Genomic DNA, 19,625 nt, shown 5'->3' with positions numbered 1-19,625 from the left:
GCAGCTCCTCTCCTGCCCGCTTCGTGGTCCCCGGCCTATAGCCAGCACCTCGGCAGACAAGACATGGGCCTGGTCAGGGAACCAGACTCTTCCTCCAGAGCCCAGGGCCCTGCAGGTCCTGCCCACATGGAAGGCTGCAGCCCTTGTTTTTGGTTTTGTTTTTATTGATTGATTTTAGAGAGATAGAGAGAGGAAGGGAGGAGAGAGGGAGAGAGAGAAGCATTCATTTGTTTTATTTAGTTGTGCATTCACTGCTTGCTTTTTTTTTTCTTTTTAAAGATTTTATTTATTGATTTTACAGAGAGAGGAAGGGGCAGTGAGAAGTATTAACTCCTAGTTGCTTCATTTTAGTTGTTCATTGGTTGTTTGTCATATGTGCCTTGACCAGGTAAGCCCAAGGTTTCGACCTGGCAACCTCAGCATTCCAGGTCGAGGCTTTATCCACTGCGCCACCACAGGTCAGGTTCATTGGTTGCTTTCCATTATGTGCCCTGACCCAGGATCAAATCACAACCTTGGCATTTTGGGACGACACTCTAACAGACTGAGCTAACCAGCCAGGGGCTGGCTTGGAGTATTGAGGAGACTCCCTGAGGAGTCAAGCTCCGACCCTGAACCTTGCACTTTGGAGTGGCAGCTGCTTCCCCCGACAGTTCAGCCCTCATACCCTCTTTCTTAACCCATGAACTCTGCCCAAAGGCATGAACAATCCCACAGAGCTAGGTGTCAGGCTTGCTTACATTCCAATTCAGTGGACCGCAGAGGTACCTCTGGGTAGAAACATTCCTACATGTAAAACCTCCAAACCAGCAGAGCCCAGAGTTTCAGGGACCAGAAGCAAAGCATGTGCCCCGGGTGCCTGGCAGAACTGCTCAGGCCCTGCACTGTGTTCTAGAGCACATCCAAGCACAAGTTTAGCAGGTCGGGTTTTTGTTTGGGGGTTTGGGGTAGTAACTGATACAAAGGTTTATTTAAAAATCAGGAAATAGGGTGGTTCCAGGATTGGCTAGTATGCTGTTGACGTGTCATCAGACCCAGGTTGCTGTCATTCTAGAGTGGTCGCAGCCTTCCTATTCATAAGCCACTATGTGTCATGAGTTACTAACATGGAAATGGATCCCCTGCATGAGCAGGGGGCGGTCATGTGAGTGGCGCCTGGGGCAGTATGGCAGGTGGGTGGGTGGGGCCGTCCAAACCTACGAAGCACTTCTCCCATCACCCTCTACCCCCAAATCCCGGCCCTGCTCAATGGAACTCTTCCATCTTAGAATGCACACAATTTCTTTTTCTGGAACATTCTTCCTCCTCCCCTTCACAAGGTCCAGACCATGTATCCTCAGGTGCTGCCCCTCAGAGAAGCCTCAGATCCTGAGGTTGCTGCTAAAAGGGACCCAAGTATCTGCATTTCTAACTGGTTCCCTATGAGGTCAGTGCTGCTAGTCCTTGGACTACTCTGTGGAGATCATGGGCTCAGACCTCTGGAAATGCCTCTTGGTATTTGGAGTGAGAGCCACCCCATCCCTGGCCAGAGACACACTCCATGTGTCCCCTGTCATAATCCTTGCACAGGGCACGGTCAGTCCCACGTGTGTCTCTGCCACCCCTGCACTGAATCTATGTCCACCTCAGATTCATGAATGCCCCTTGCAGAGTGGGAACGGGTCAGCCCTTATGTCCTGTTAAGTGAGAAAGTCATCCCATGCGTTCAAACTGAAGGTAAGTGCAGACTGTGCTAGCCTTGGCCACGGCCACTTCTGCACCCGAGGGAGGAACCCAAGCCCTCAGACATGGGTCTCATCTCGAGGTGAAGCTGTGAGATGACAGGCCCAAATTGGCCCGCGATTCTCAGAGCAGAGTCCCTGGTGGGCAGCATCCGCACACCCAGTGAATTTGTCAGTAATGCAGATTCTTAGGGGCCCCAGTCCTACTGAGTCAGAAACCCTGGCCCATGTTTTCAGAGCCCCTCCAGGATTCTGTGGCACCCATCACAGCAACCCTGGTTGTGTTGGAATTCCCAAGACACCCCCCCCCACTGTTACTCACGGTACTCCTGACAACAAAGGAGAGGTTTCCTCCCTCCTGACAACCCACTGTGCTGTTGTTTCCAACAGCTCTCTGACACTAATCCCACAGCTAAGGGCTCCGTTCCATAAGTCTGCCCCACTTCAGACACTAATGGCAAGTGGGGCTGGGGGTGGTTCCCACAGCCCCCTCCCAGGTCTGATCATTTGCTAGAATGGCCCCAGAACTCGGGAAATGCTATTCTTACTATCACCAATCTATTATAGAAAGGATCAATGCAGGAACAGTCAGATAGAAGAGATGTGTGGGGCAAGGTACAGGGGGAAGGGTGTCAGCTTCCACGCCCTCTCTAGGGGTGTCACCTTCCCAGCACCTCCATGTGCTCACCTACAGGGAAGCTCCCAGAACCCTGTCATTTAGTTTTTATAGAGGTTTCATTCCCTAGGCATGGTTGGTTCGATTATTGGCCACCCCTGAGGTCAGGAGCATGGCTGACAGTTCCAAGCCTATAACCACAGGGTCCAGTTTCCTAGCAACCGGCCCCCATCCTCCCAGCATCACCTCATTAGCATGAACTCAGGTATAGTCATGGAGATCAAAGGCTGCTCCTCGAACCCTACCCCCTCAGGAAATTCCAGAGGTTTTAGAAGCTCTTGTACCAGGGACCAGGGAGAAAACCCAATATGCATTTCTTATTATATCACAATATTACAGCCCCACCATCCCATTCTGGGTGCGTTTGCTTTGTACTGGGTCCCTGAACTCCATCCTGTGGTAAGGGAGGGGGCTAGATGGGAAGGCAGGGGTCTGTGCAAGACTGCTCCAGAGATTGGGGTTGGTTGTCACGGTGTGGAGATGAGGAGAGACTGACCTTTCCCCCAGAGCCTGGCCTGTGGGCAGGGAGGCTAGGCAAGGATGACAAATATGGGGTCTTCTTATCATTCCGTGTGTGTGGTGTGTGGAGCAGCTGGTCTCCATTAGACTAGCCTCAAGCCCTTTCTAAGAAGCCACGTGCAAAAGGCTTTGCTTCAATCACAGCAGACCCCGTACAGGCATGGGTAGCATGGGAGGATCGTTGCCACGGCAACACAGATACTTAGGGGGTAGTGATGGTAACCAGGGCTGTTTTTGACCTTCATCATCTCCTGGGGCTGGTGGCTTTCTCTTCTCCCTGCTTTGCCATGGGGGCCTTCCCCAAGCTTGTGATGAGAGGCCTTTGGTGACTCCTCCCTCTCTCCCTCTCAACTTATCCCATGCCTGTTTGAAAGCACCTACACTCAAGAGGAGTTCCTGCTTACTCTGGAGCAGGGGTAGTCAACCTTTTTATACCTACCGCCCACTTTTGTATCTCTGTTAGCAGTAAAATTTTCTAACCACCCACCGGTTCCACAGTAATGGTGATTTATAAAGTAGGGAAGTAACTTTACTTTATAAAATTTATAAAGCAGAGTTACAGCAAGTTAAAGCATATAATAACAATTACTTACCAAGTACTTTATGTCAGATTTTCACTAAGTTTGGCAGAATAAATCTTTATAAAACAACTTACTATAGTTAAATCTATCTTTTTATTTATACTTTGGTTGCTCCGCTACCACCCACCATGAAAGCTGGAACGCCCACTAGTGGGTGGTAGGGGCCAGGTTGACTACTGCTGCTGGGAGCATCCCCTGGGCCACACTTGTGGCTTGCTCACTCCGGAGCTACAAACAGACAAGCAAGGTAGTGCTCTGAGTTCCACATGGATCTGACCCAAAGAATGGTGAGAGCCCTAGAGCCACCTCTAGGCTTGACTCCTGTCCCTTTGCTGTGTGACCTCAGGCAGAAGGTTTCACCTCTCTGAGCCTTATCTTGACCTTTCCCCAGGGGCTGTCATCTGTCCCACTGACAGGGTGTCGGGGGCTTCCCACAGTCCCTCTCCTCATGATGGGGAGGGTGTGTGTTAGGCTGCTCCAGCTGCTTTAACCCCACCCCAGGCTGGGTAGCTTGTAAACAACAGAAGCATTTCTCACTGCTCCAGAGGCTGGAGACTGGGTGTCTGGTGGGGTCCCCTTCCTGGCTCTGAGTCGTCTGGTTTTGCTGCACGCTCACTGGGTAGCAGAGCTGAGGGAGCGCTCTGCTCTGGAGTGTCTCTATAAGCGCACTGATCTCATGTCTGAGGTTGTGACCTACTCACCATCCCAAAGGGCCACCCCTGATACCCTCACAGGGGGGTGGGCAGGGGTGTTCAACCTGTGCATTTGAGGTGGGGGGCACAAACTTCAGTCTTTGGCAGGGTGTTTACACCTCCATTGTTATTACCAGATGCTTGCCACAAGCTCCTCCCAGCCCCTTCGGACTGTGGGCCATGTTGCACCTTTGAGGTTTGGGCTTTGGGATAATCAAAGACTTGACATTAATTGAGGTTCTGGGAGGATGAGAGGAGAGCTGGCTCCTGCGGCCACCGGGCCCACACTGTAGCCAGACAGGCCTAAACAGCCTGGGTGGGGCTGGGCTGCCCTCCTCAGGGGCCCGGACCTGGGGAACAGCAAGGAGGGCTCTTTGCTGACCACAGTATGCGCCAGGCAGCTCCCTATGACCTTGACAGTCTGCTGGACACATGCACAGGCAGCCCACCTGCTCTCGTGTGAGGTCAGAGGATTTCTGTAAATGATTGATAGCATCAGCTCTCTTAAGAAGGCTTTTCTTCATTTTTGCACAGTGGGTGTTTCTGGGCTGTGGGTTGCCCAAACCTTGAGACACCTGTGTATATTCACCCATCAGGGAGGGGGCATGACCAGAAGGGCTTTGGCATGCTTCCCCCCACCCCAGAAGTGGGTCAGGGTTGGGGATGAACGCCCTCTGTTCAAGAAGGAAAAGGAGGCTAGGTCCCCCTTCCAATGGTCAGGGTGGTCCAGCTACCATGGCCCCAGGGGCTGACCACCAAGGGAGTTGTCAGTCTGCTGTCCCAAGCTGTCCCAAGCCTGACACCTGCTCTCTACACAAGGATCCCCAGGATGAATCTAGAGGGAGAGGGGTCCTTGAGGCCCTGGAGGAAGAAAACCAGCAGGGCCCCTTTAAGAATCTGTATTGCCAGAGGAGAGAAAACTCAGAGCAGAGCAGGCTTTGGTAAACATCTGAGGGCTCTCAGTAACAACTACCAGCTGTGAGAGGGAGTGCTGGAGGGGGTCGGCCTTGCTAGGCTGGAGGGTGCGATGGGCTGAGGTCAGTCTGGGTGGAGACTGACCAGGAACAATGGGCAGTGGCCAGTGGAGCAGCTGTGCAATTACTAAGCCACCTGGGCCTAGAAGCTCCCACGTCCCGGGGGCCTTTTCTGAATCTGGGAGATTCCTAGCCCCTTCTCAGGCCAGATAGTAAGGACAATGTGAGAGGGAGATTCAGGTCCTGTGGGAGCATGAGCAGAGGGGAAGGGAGGGGAGAGAAAGCAACACCCAATAGTTCAATTGCTCACCCAGTTCTGTATCCAACACAAGTGGTGTCCATTATCTCTTTCTGTCACGTGTAGTGCCCAGCATAGCACCTGGGAACTGTCTCTCAGCAAAGCCCTTCTCCAGACCTATTGCCTTGACCCTCACTTCCTCTTCCCTGGAAATTTTGCTGCAGCCTCCTGGGGGACCTCTTCCTCCCAGCTCTCTCCAGGCCGGTTCTATGGAGCCACTGCAATTACTCTTCTAAAGCACCTGATTGAGAGACCCTTCCCTCTGCTCCCACTCTGCTCTCACAGTGAATCACTATTGGTGATAGTAAATCAATTTGTTAGGATACTTAAGTTGATGAGTAACAAATCCAGTTCAGAAAGGCTTAAACTTTGGAGGGGATGTTTTTGTTCGTATCAGTTGGGAGGGACAGAAGCTGGGCAGGTTCCATGGATAGTGGAACACAGTTCAGCTGTGTTCAGAGGACCAGGTTCAGGTCTACCTGCCCTTTCAACCTTCTATAGCACCAGCTTTATTCTCACACTGGCTACCCTCACGGTGCCAAAATGGCTGCAGTGGCTCCAGCTCTATAGCATGATATTTAGCAGGCAGAGTGAACCTCTTCTTCAGAACTCTTGTTATAATTATTTCTGTACATGAGCTCTCCCCAAAACTTAACTGGATCTTTTATCTTGCACATAAATCTGCAACATTGGCAGGACTCAGCAAGAACAGTTCATCCTTATTCTGCATAGCATTATCAGCTGAGATAGTTCAACCAGGGCCTAAAGGATCCGTTTCAAGATGGTGCTACTACTAACCACTCCAGAGCAAAGTTTGAGACTTTTGGACCATGGCTGAAGCAAGAAACTTGAATGTGGGAACATGTAGCCTGGTTGCATTGGTTGCACTGGCAGCCATTTTGTGACCATGAGGCAATCTACTTTGAGAAAGAAGCAGATGCACAAAGGAAAGAAGAGCCTTGACCAAACATGGCAGTCCTCTCCTCCCTTGGGATGCTTCAGTTCAGTGAGCCAGTAAATCACCTTTACTCTTTATGACTGTGTGGGTTTGATGATAATATCTTAACCAGTACAGGAGGTTATTGTAATATTTTTTTTTATTTCATTATAGAAACTATCTGTTGTTTGTCTACTTAATTAGACAAGTGGCTTAGGAGCAGGGATAGGCCTCAAGCACTTTTCTATTCCCCGGTGCCTCGCACAGTAAGTGACACTCCATGTTTTGAATCCAACCCGGAGAGAAAAATAAATGAGAACAAGTGTAGCTTTTCTTCCAAGATTTGTAGGTGTTTATATCCTCACCACTACACACCTTCTCTGCTTCCATACCTGCTAGTGTTCATTCACTGCCTCTTGTTTTCAAAGCCCCAAAACATACCCACACCGCGATGGCTTCCCCTGAGATGTTACTTTTGGTGAAAGGAAGACAAGAAGAAAAGTAAGTAAGCCCTTCCTCACCGGAGCAACCAGGCCATGGCACAAATGCCAATGGAGAGATTTTGTAGGACGGTCGTGGGAAGCAGGGATGCAGCCCGCAGGAGGTAAGCCTCCGGGCTTTTACATGATCAGCATATTTCATGGCAATAAACTTGGCCTCATTCCTGTAAAAGGCTTTAGCCCAAGACGTGTAGTCTTTCTTGTTTTCTTTGTTCAAGGTTAACTTTCACGAGTCAAATAGCCTCCTACTCACCCAGCCCCATCAAGGAGGTTTGGCACAGTCAGCTTTGCTGAACACTATAAAAGAAAGCCTCAAAAAAAAAAAAAAAAAAAAAATAGACGTGCGTTCTGAGAATGTTTCTGGGAAAAGCGTGCCCAGCCAGCTTGTCCTGTGGCCTCCCCTCTATGCAGTATGTGGGCGCCCAGGGCTTGCCCTGGGGCTTATGGCACTTCCTTCAGAACCAGCTGGCTGGAGCCCAGTTCTAAGGCCAGTCCCAGAACAGTGGGCACGCATCTTTACCCATCTGTGAGAAATGGGCTAAATGAAGAAAACATAGCCATCTTTCTAGAAGACCAGCTTTTGTTCTGACATTGGGTCTCTGTTTGGTTGGGTTTTTTTTTTCTTTTTTGTATTTCTCTGAAGTTGGAAACGGGGGTGGGGGGTGGGGGGGCAGTCAGACAGACTCCCGCATGCCTCCAACCGGGATCCACCCTGCACGCCTACCAGAGGGCAATGCTCCGCCCATCTTGGGGCGTTGCTCTGCCACAATCAGAGCCATTCTAGCGCCTGAGGCAGAGGCCACAGAGCCATCCTCAGCGCCCAGGCAAACGCTGCTCCAATGGAGCCTTGGCTGCAGGAGGGGAAAAGAGAGACAGAGAGGAAGGAGAGGGGGAGGGGTGGAGAAGCAGATGGGCGCTTCTACTGTGTGCCCTGGCCAGGAGTCGAACCTGGGACTCCCGCACGCCAGGCCGATGCTCTACCACTGAGCCAACCAGCCAGGGCCTGGTTGGCTTTTTACTGCAAATAAAACACCAGCCTGATAGGTGTAACCAAGAAGAATGGTTTAAACATCTCACCCTGTGGACCCCGGGACCAGAGTCCCAGGGAGTGTTTGCTTTGGGAGGCTCAGCAGGCTGTGCCGGCCATCAGCAATGGACTAGTTTCCTAACTGACATCCATGGTGTTTGGTGTGTTCACACCTTCATAACACCTGTATAACCTGCCTTTCTATCCTGCCTGTCCTTCAGTTCTGCTCTGGGCTGCTGTACCAGGAAGCAGAGGGGATTGTTGGGTCCAATTCTGGGATGCTGAGTGATTTCAACTGACAAGATTCCTGCTACCTAGTCACCTTTCTCTTAGATGGTCACCTCAATACAGATAAATGCAGACAAACTGTTGGCGAGAAATAACTAAGCACTGACTGTGATTTCTGTATCCATACAATTGTCTTTGCAAACGTGACTGTACAGGTTTTTTAAAAATTGGGATGGGTTTGGCTTTGTCTGGCCTAAAATAGAAGCCTGACAAAGTAGCCCACCAGTGCCAGCAGTCAGGCCTGAGGTCTAGTCATGGGGAGTGGCTGGAAGGGGACACTCAGGAAGTATTGCTCTGGGTGCTGGTGATGTTTCCTTTCTTGTTCTGGATGGTGGTCATGTGGGTGTGTTCACTTTGCAGGAGTCTATCAACCTTGACCCTTAAGATCTGTGCCCTTCTCTGTGCATATGTTGTGGATGAATAAAAAATGTCTTTTCGGTATCTCCCTGGCAGGGAACCTATCGTGTTATCTTCAGAGGCGGGTCAGAGACAGGCAGTCATCCCCCAAGCAGCTGGAGTCCATGGGGTTACCTATCAGAGGGAGGAATCAGTCACACCTGTCAAGGAAATCAGCAGAGGTTTTCTATCTGAGCCCCACGTGGAAGCCTCAAAGTCACCGCCGTGATTTGTAGGTGAGCTGCTAATCTCGTGAGGGTGAGGGGCATGGGGTGATGGTCCTGGCCAGTGATGCTTCTGAGCAGTTCTAGGGGGGCATGTGTGGTCACAGGTCTGGGAATGCCTCTCTGCATGCCCTTTTCTGGAACACAGGCTGGCCCTGGAACTCTCTGCCTTTGAGAGCTTGTCATGCCTGCTTGGGACTTGCAACCATCACACATACCTTCAGTCGATTCTTTGATGTGGCAAAGTCATCCCGTACTTCATTATTTTGATGGCCAAATAATAGTCCCTTGTATGAATACAGTGCATTTTATGTATCTGGTTGTCATTTGATGGACACTTGGGTTGTTCCCACCTTTTGTTGTGATGAATTCATTATTCACATTTTGTTTTTGTTTTTTTTTCCTTTCTGTATTTTTCTGAAGCTGGAAACGGGGAGAGACAGCCAGACAGACTCCCGCATGCGCCCGACGGGGATCCACCCGGCACGCCCACCAGGGGCCACGCTCTGCCCACCAGGGGGCGATGCTCCGCCCCTCCAGGGTGTCGCTCCGCCGTGACCAGAGCCACTCCAGCGCCTGGGGCAGAGGCCAAGGAGCCATCCCCAGCGCCCTGGCCATCCCCGCTCCAATGGAGCCCCGGCTGCTGGAGGGGAAGATAGAGACAGAGAGGAAGGAGGGGGGGTGGAGAAGCAAATGGGCACCCCACCCATGTGCCCCGGCCGGGAATCAAACCCGGGTCCCCCGCACGCCAGGCCGACACTCCACCGCTGAGCCAACCGGCCAGGGCCCGTTATTCACATTTAAGCCTTTTCCACACAGCAGTTCTGTGCATTAAATGTCTCTCTTCCCTGCCCAAACACCGGTCCTAATAACACTAATCACCATTCACCAGGCACCTGCTATATGCCAACTGAGCACCTGCTAGGCACTGAGCTCTACCTGGGGCTTTTATGCCAACAGATGGAATTCTCTTCACCAGCCAATGTGTGTGGTAGGTATTACTATTCCACTTTGTGGGTGATGGTGCTCAAGTCCAGAGAAGTAGAGATTGGCCAATGTCATGGTGGAAACAGAACTCGAACCCAGGTTTGTCCTGAAACAAAGTCCTCCTATTGTGGTTACTTCATTTTTGGCATGTTACCCTTCTTTAACTGGTTTTTGCATAGTTTAGGGTTGCCCCCAAATTGTAAGCCTCTTCAGGGTGAGGACCATGTCTTCTGGTTCTTTAGGCTCAACCCCACTGGTTGGGTGTCCCTTCCACACCTATTTATAGAGCTGTTGGTTTGCAGTCTGGGGGCTTTTGGGCTGCTCAGCATCCCTTACCTCTACCTCCTCCTGGTTACAGGATGGGCATGTGGCTCAGGCTTGGCCAATCAAAGCCCTCAATCCTTCTGGCTGCAGTGATTGGCTCAAGGACAAGCTTAGGATCCAAGCCTGGCCAATCAGAGCCTTCCTTAAGTATTTTGCCATAGTAACAGCTAAGGACTGCTGCTTACTCTATGGGACTGGGAACTAGAAGGACCATCAAGCCTGTAGCTGTCATTGGCAACTTCATCCTGCCTCCTGGGGACAACCTACATCAGAATGCCATGCAGATGTTAAAATGGGTGTTGTAAGAAAAGATTTAATGACACAAAAAGATATTCATGATACCTTCTCAGGTTAAAAAACAAGCAAAAAACAGTGCATACAATATTACTTGCTGTGTGTGTGTGTGTGTGTGTGTGTAGTTGTGCAAATTTTAAAAATGGCTGAGAGGTGCCCATATATTCACAGGGTTCTCTCTGTATGAGTATTGGTTACATGTTTTTCTTTTTGTTTCTCTAAACTTTCACAACTCAACCTGAATGCTATATTTTTTAGAAGGTTCTGTTGTTTGACTGTTTATTTTAAGCTAAAGTGCATTCAGCCCCCCTCAAGAAGTCTTTTCTAGGACATTTCTCTTGGGCAGTAAATAGGCTCAGTGTACATCATCTGGTCTTTTTAGAGCATACGCTTTTTTAACACCCCAAGATCCGCCCCAGTCCCAGGTCTGGTTCATTCTTAACCACTCTGCTCACCTGGTCCCCTTTTAGCCGCCAGGACCCACAGTCCCCACTCTGCCTGAGTGATTCCTTCTCTGAGTGTTTCCCAGCTGCTTGGAGAGAGCCAGGCCTCCCTCCCCCACTCATCCTGCTGGGTGTTTTCATTCTCACTCAGCTCACAAGAAACCTGCAAAAAATATTTTTTTGGCAGCCATTGAGAGAGTAGCCACCCCAGACATGCCTTCCAAGTGACAGGCAAGCCTGGAGTGGCCACTGCCCTCTGCACCTGCCAGGAGACATAGTCATGGGCAAGGCCAGGGTTCAGACCACATAGTCTTGAATAGGGTTATTTCTCCCATCTAGATTTGAGAGGTCGCAAGGCCTGCAACTTGGGGCCCCATAACACCCTCTTGGTGGACCAAACCTCTTCAAAGCCAACGGCACATAGCCATCGGGCCAGGGGATTTGGCAGGCCCTCCAGTGACCCAGACCCTGATTGCCTTCTCCCATCGCTGAAGGGTCTCATAGAGAGGCAGCAGGGAGCCCAACTGTACCCCCTCCCTCCATGTCTCCTTGTGGGGGACACTCCCTCCAGAGGGGTGTCCATCCCCACTCCCCTCTGAGCAAACCTGTCCTTCTGACCCCAGGTCCTGACAGCCCAGTGGATGCCAGTGGAGACCTCTGAGCCATGTGGGTAGTCTCCTGATCCCAGCTGAGCCATTAGATCTGCAGTCACAAGGGTGACTCAAGAGCAAAAGGACCTGGAGGACAGTGTTTGAACTAAATGAGTTGGCTGGTTGGAGCAGCCAGGCTATGCTGTGGGGATGCAGAGAAAGTAGGGAGCGGCAAGTACTGAGATGAGATGCTGGGGGGAGGAGGAGCAAGAGGGAGGAATTAGCCTGATGGCTCTCCACATCCCTCATATCCAGCCCACGTTTTTGTGCATCACGCACCTTCCCTCAACCCTTTGGATAACACCCATTTTAATTAAACTATCTCACCTGGATGTGCATTTCCTACAACCCAAAGAACCAGACTGGGTTATACCCAGGGTACCTGTCCTTCCCCCGCCCCTCCCCCCCCACCCTTACCCCCCTACCCCCACCCCATGGGAATGTCTTTACCTCCCTCTGCCTGTTTCCTGCTTACTCTCAAGTCTCAAGGGCCTTGATTACTGAAGAAAGTGCTTCCCTGGGACTGGACATCTCTCCCAACACTGGTGTCCAAGGGGCAAGTTCAGGGTAGAGGTACCTTCATGATCATGAACAAAACTCACGGGAAGCTGTGGTTTAGTGCACCCGGAAAGTGTACTTTTTTTTTTTTTTAGGCACATTCTTAGGTAAGAGGTGCTTTTTCTTTTATTATTCATTTTAGAGAGGATAGGGAGAGACAGAGACAGAGAGAGAGAGACAGAGAGAGAGAGAGAAGGCGGGAGGAGCTGGAAGCATCGACTCCCATATGTGCCTTGACCAGGCAAGCCCAGGGTTTTGAACCAGCGACCTCAGCATTTCCAGGTCGACGCTTTATCCACTGCGCCACCACAGGTCAGGCCGGAAAGTGTACTAATTGGGCCCGTGGCTGGTGGGGAAAGGTAACAGGTTTCGGGGTCTGGTGGATTTGGGTTTGAATTCTGGCTCCAGAAGCTTCCTAACTGTGTGACTTGCTTTGTTTCTTGGCCCTTCCATAGCCAACATCATCCAGAACCTGCTTTCTGTGTGCCACACCTTCCTCCCACACCTTCCTCCCACACCTTCCTCCCACACCGTCCTACCACACCTTCCTACCACACCTTCCTACCACACCGTCCTACCACACCGTCCTACCACACCTTCCTACCACACCATCCTACCACACCTTCCTACCACACCGTCCTACCACACCGTCCTACCACACCTTCCTACCACACCATCCTACCACACCTTCCTACCACACCTTCCTACCACACCTTCCTACCGCACCTTCCTACCGCACCGTCCTACCACACCTTCCTACCACAACTTCCTACCCCACCGTCCTACCACACCTTCCTACCACACCGTCCTACCACACCTTCCTACCACACCATCCTACCACACCTTCCTACCACACCTTCCTACCACACCGTCCTACCACACCTTCCTACCACACCTTCCTACCACACCTTGCTCTGGGCAGCACTATCAGAGGGGCCCTGTGTACCACACCTTCCTACCACACCTTGCTCTGGACAGCACTATCAGAGGGGCCCTGTGTGCCACACCTTCCTACCACACCTTGCTCTGGACAGCACTATCAGAGGGGCCCTGTGTGCCACACCTTCCTACCACACCTTCCTACCACACCTTCCTACCACACCTTCCTACCACACCTTCCTACCACACCGTCTTACCACACCTTCCTACCACACCTTCCTACCACACCTTCCTACCACACCTTCCTACCACACCTTCCTACCACACCGTCCTACCACACCTTCCTACCACACCTTCCTACCACACCTTGCTCTGGACAGCTCTATCAGAGGGGCCCTGTGTGCCACACCTTCCTACCACACCTTGCTCTGGACAGCACTATCAGAGGGGCCCTGTGTGCCACACCTTCCTACCACACCTTGCTCTGGGCAGCACTATCAGAGGGGCCCTGTGTGCCACACCTTCCTACCACACCTTGCTCTGGACAGCACTATCAGAGGGGCCCTGTGTGCCACACCTTCCTACCACACCTTGCTCTGAACAGCACTATCAGAGGGGCCCTATGTGCCACATCTTCCTACCACACCTTGCTCTGGGCAGCACTATCAGAGGGGCCCTGTGTGCCACACCTTCCTACCACACCTTGCTCTGAACAGCACTATCAGAGGGGCCCTGTGTGCCACACATTCCTACCACACCTTCCTACCACACCTTCCTACCACACCTTCCTACCACACCTTCCTACCACACCTTCCTACCATACCTTCCTACCACACCTTGCTCTGGACAGCACTATCAGAGGGGCCCTGTGTACCACACCTTCCTACAACACCTTGCTCTGGACAGCACTATCAGAGGGGCCCTGTGTGCCACACCTTCCTACCACACCTTGCTCTGGACAGCACTATCAGAGGGGCCCTGTGTGCCACACCTTCCTACCACACCTTGCTCTGGGCAGCACTATCAGAGGGGCCCTGTGTGCCACACCTTCCTACCACACCTTGCTCTGGACAGCACTATCAGAGGGGCCCTGTGTGCCACACCTTCCTACCACACCTTGCTCTGAACAGCACTATCAGAGGGGCCCTGTGTGCCACACCTTCCTACCACACCTTCCTACCACACCTTCCTACCACACCTTCCTACCACACCTTCCTACCACACCTTCCTACCACACCGTCCTACCACACCTTCCTACCACACCTTCCTACCACACCGTCCTACCACACCTTCCTACCACACCTTCCTACCACACCTTCCTACCACACCGTCCTACCACACCTTCCTACCACACCTTCCTACCACACCTTGCTCTGGACAGCTCTATCAGAGGGGCCCTGTGTACCACACTTTCCTACCACGCCTTGCTCTGGACAGCACTATCAGAGGGGCCCTGTGTGCCACACCTTCCTACCACACCTTGCTCTGAACAGCACTATCAGAGGGGCCCTGTGTGCCAAACCTTCCTACCACACCTTGCTCTGGACAGCACTATCAGAGGGGCCCTGTGTGCCACACCTTCCTACCACACCTTGCTCTGGACAGCACTATCAGAGGGGCCCTGTGTGCCACACCTTCCTACCACACCTTGCTCTGGACAGCACTATCAGAGGGGCCCTGTGTGCCACACCTTCCTACCACACCTTGCTCTGGGCAGCACTATCAGAGGGGCCCTGTGTGCCACACCTTCCTACCACACCTTGCTCTGGGCAGCACTATCAGAGGGGCCCTGTGTGCCACACCTTCCTACCACACCTTGCTCTGGACAGCACTATCAGAGGGACCCTGTGTGCCACACCTTCCTACCACACCTTGCTCTGGGCAGCACTATCAGAGGGGTCCTGTGTGCCACACCTTCCTACCACACCTTGCTCTGGACAGCACTATTAGAGGGGCCCTGTGTGCCACATCTTCCTACCACACCTTGCTCTGGGCAGCACTATCAGAGGGGCCCTGTGTGCCACACCTTCCTACCACACCTCCTACCACACCGTCCTACCACACCTTCCTACCACACCGTCCTACCACACCTTCCTACCACACCTTCCTACCACACCGTCCTACCACACCGTCCTACCACACCGTCCTACCACACCTTCCTACCACACCGTCCTACCACACCTTCCTACCGCACCTTCCTACCGCACCTTCCTACCACACCTTCCTACCACACCATCCTACCACACCTTCCTACCACACCGTCCTACCACACCTTCCTACCACACCTTCCTACCACACCTTCCTACCACACCATCCTACCACACCTTCCTACCACACCGTCCTACCACACCTTCCTACCACACCGTCCTACCACACCGTCCTACCACACCTTCCTACCACACCGTCCTACCACACCTTCCTACCACACTTCCTACCACACCTTCCTACCACACCGTCCTACCACACCTTCCTACCACACCTTCCTACCACACCTTCCTACCACACCGTCCTACCACACCGTCCTACCACACCTTCCTACCACACCTTCCTACCACACCTTCCTACCACACCATCCTACCACACCTTCCTACCACACCGTCCTACCACACCTTCCTATCACACCGTCCTACCACACCTTCCTACCACACCTTCCTACCACACCTTCCTACCACACCATCCTACCACACCTTCCTACCACACCGTCCTACCACACCTTCCTACCACACCTTCCTACCACACCTTGCTCTGGACAGCACTATCAGAGGGGCCCTGTGTACCACACCTTCCTACCACACCTTGCTCTGGGCAGCACTATCAGAGGGGCCCTGTGTGCCACACCTTCCTACCACACCTTGCTCTGGACAGCACTATCAGAGGGGCCCTGTGTGCCACACCTTCCTACCACACCTTGCTCTGGGCAGCACTATCAGAGGGGCCCTGTGTGCCACACCTTCCTACCACACCTTGCTCTGGGCAGCACTATCAGAGGGGCCCTGTGTGCCACACCTTCCTACCACACCTTGCTATGGACAGCACTATTAGAGGGGCCCTGTGTGCCACACCTTGCTCTGGGCAGCACTATCAGAGGGGCCCTGTGTGCCACACCTTCCTACCACACCTTGCTCTGGACAGCACTATCAGAGGGGCCCTGTGTGCCACACCTTCCTGCCACACCTTCCTACCACACCTTCCTACCACACCGTCCTACCACACCGTCCTACCACACCTCCTACCACACCGTCCTACCACACCTTCCTACCACACCTTCCTACCACACCTTCCTACCACACCGTCCTACCACACCTTCCTACCACACCTTCCTACCACACCTTCCTACCACACCTTCCTACCACACCGTCTTACTACACCTTCCTACCACACCGTCCTACCACACCTTCCTACCACACCGTCTTACTACACCTTCCTACCACACCTTCCTACCACACCTTCCTACCACACCTTCCTACCACACCGTCTTACTACACCTTCCTACCACACCTTCCTACCACACCGTCCTACCACACCTTCCTACCACACCTTCCTACCACACCGTCCTACCACACCTTCCTACCACACCTTTCTACCACACCTTGCTCTGGACAGCACTATCAGAGGGGCCCTGTGTGCCACACCTTCCTACCACACCTTGCTCTGGACAGCACTATCAGAGGGGCCCTGTGTGCCACACCTTCCTACCACACCTTGCTCTGGACAGCACTATCAGAGGGGCCCTGTGTGCCACACCTTCCTACCACACCTTGCTCTGGACAGCACTATCAGAGGGGCCCTGTGTGCCACACCTTCCTACCACACCTTGCTCTGGACAGCACTATTAGAGGGGCCCTGTGTGCCACACCTTCCTACCACACCTTCCTACCACACCTTCCTACCACACCTTCCTACCACACCTTGCTCTGGACAGTACTATCAGAGGAGCCCTGTGTGCCACACCTTCCTACCACACCTTGCTCTGGGCAGCACTATCAGAGGGGCCCTGTGTGCCACACCTTCCTGCCACACCTTCCTACCACACCTTCCTACCACACCGTCCTACCACACCTTCCTACCACACCTTCCTACCACACCGTCCTACCACACCTTCCTACCACACCGTCCTACCACACCTTCCTACCACACCTTCCTACCACACCTTCCTACCACACCTTCCTACCACACCATCCTACCACACCTTCCTACCACACCTTCCTACCACACCTTCCTACCACACCGTCCTACCACACCTTCCTACCACACCTTCCTACCACACCGTCCTACCACACCTTCCTACCACACCTTCCTACCACACCTTCCTACCACACCTTCCTACCACACCGTCCTACCACACCTTCCTACCACACCTTCCTACCACACCGTCCTACCACACCTTCCTACCACACCTTCCTACCACACCTTCCTACCACACCGTCCTACCACACCTTCCTACCACACCTTCCTACCACACCGTCCTACCACACCGTCCTACCACACCTTCCTACCACACCTTCCTACCACACCGTCCTACCACACCTTCCTACCACACCTTCCTACCACACCTTCCTACCACACCGTCCTACCACACCTTCCTACCACACCTTCCTACCACACCGTCCTACCACACCGTCCTACCACACCTTCCTACCACACCTTCCTACCACACCGTCCTACCACACCTTCCTACCACACCGTCCTACCACACCTTCCTACCACACCGTCCTACCACACCTTCCTACCACACCGTCCTACCACACCTTGCTCTGGACAGCACTATCAGAGGGGCCCTGTGTGCCACACCTTCCTACCACACCTTGCTCTGGACAGCACTATCAGAGGGGCCCTGTGTGCCACACCTTCCTACCACACCTTGCTCTGGACAGCACTATTAGAGGGGCCCTGTGTGCCACACCTTCCTACCACACCTTGCTCTGGGCAGCACTCTCAGAGGGGCCCTGTGTACCACACCTTCCTACCACACCTTGCTCTGGGCAGCACTCTCAGAGGGGCCCTGTGTGCCACACCTTCCTACCACACCTTGCTCTGGACAGCACTATCAGAGGGGCCCTGTGTACCACACCTTCCTACCACACCTTGCTCTGGACAGCACTATCAGAGGGGCCCTGTGTGCCAAACAAGAACCGGAGAGGGGAGAGGTTAAACCCAAGTCACACAGCTGATGATGGGAGTCAAGGCCTCATGCTGGGAGCTAGTTGTGCCTGAAGAAAAGAAAAAAGTCTTATATTAAAGATTAAACTTCATAAAAATCAAGTTAACTACCATCCTTCTGTACTGGGAAGAAGAGAAGGTAATCCTGTAAAAAAAATAAATAAAAAGTTCTTTCAATATTTACCCAGGAACTACAAGGTTCTGGATTTGCTTCAGAATAATCTATGAGGGGCCAATGTTGATAAAACAAAATTGGGTGAGTCGATCATTTTCAAAGCTGCATATATGCACACAGGTTAGCACTACCCTGTCCTCTCTCCTTGTGAAGTGTTTGGAAGTTTTCATCATAAAAAGTTGTTTTTATAGTAGCAAGTAGGAACCTGACCAGAGTGAAGGCACAATCCAGCAAAGGACGCCAGAGTGTAGACCCTGAGCCAGACAGGGTTCCTGTGGGCCAGCCAATGACCTTGCTCTCCCCCTCTCCCTCTCCCTGGTGACTCCATGTGGTCCCAAGAACCCTCAGCTCCAGGTAACAAATGCGTCTCTTGGGAACATGTGTTTCCAATCACTCTGCCCAGGAGTGAGTCACCACCAACAGCTGCTGCCTGTCTCTATCCCCACCACTCACCTTCAGACAAGCATGTGGATAGCCAGGTTCTGCCCTCACCCCAACTCTTGGAGTGCCTGCTCCTTCCCACCTCCAGGCTTCCCGCAGCCAGGGCTTATGTCTAGAACAGCACCCCCTTCTCTTCCAGACAGTCTTGCCAACCTCCAGGTTTCATCTATGCCAGGCCACCTTCCCAGATCGCTGGCTTCATGGGTGCCCAGTACCAGGCACCCTCATTGCAACTGACTCTGTGTTTCCATTACAAAGGAAGGGGCCACAATGTTCCAGCCACATCCCCAGCTCCTGCACCCTCCAGGCACGTGGCTGGCCCAATGCATACTTGTTGAATGAGCTATAACTTTAAGGAGTACAGAGTCACGGGGAAGACAAACATGAAAACAGTGACCCACAAGAGAAGAAATCCAGGCCAGGGCTTAGAGGAGTGGTTTCCATCTCTTCCCTTCTTAGGGCGACCTGCTTCCACACCACCTCAGCTGGGCACTTCCTAGGACAGAAATCAACTGTGACCTACCTCTGCTTGCTGCCTGAGGCCAGGTGAGGGGGGATTTCAGCCATTCACAAGCTCTGTGGGGAGGAAGGGCTCATGAGTGATCTGTTTCCCCCAGGGATCTGGGGGTGCAAGGGATGCCTGCCAGGCTCCAGGACACATGGGGCACCCCCTACCTTCCCCAGGGAGTCAGACCACAGTCAAACTCAACAGGAAGCCCTGTGGGGGACCCAGAGCCCCTTCACGACAGTAGAAAGTCCAGTGCAGCTCGGATGCTGGGAGACGTGGCCCACCAGGACCCCTGTGCTGTCCTTGCGAGCTTCCCTGTGAGGGGAAGCCGAGTGGAGATCACAGGGACAGTGGTCAGCCTTGTTCCCGGGCC

Source organism: Saccopteryx bilineata, chromosome 6, assembly GCF_036850765.1.
Source record: "Saccopteryx bilineata isolate mSacBil1 chromosome 6, mSacBil1_pri_phased_curated, whole genome shotgun sequence".
NCBI lineage: Eukaryota > Metazoa > Chordata > Mammalia > Chiroptera > Emballonuridae > Saccopteryx > Saccopteryx bilineata.
This window is presented reverse-complemented; position numbering follows the sequence as displayed.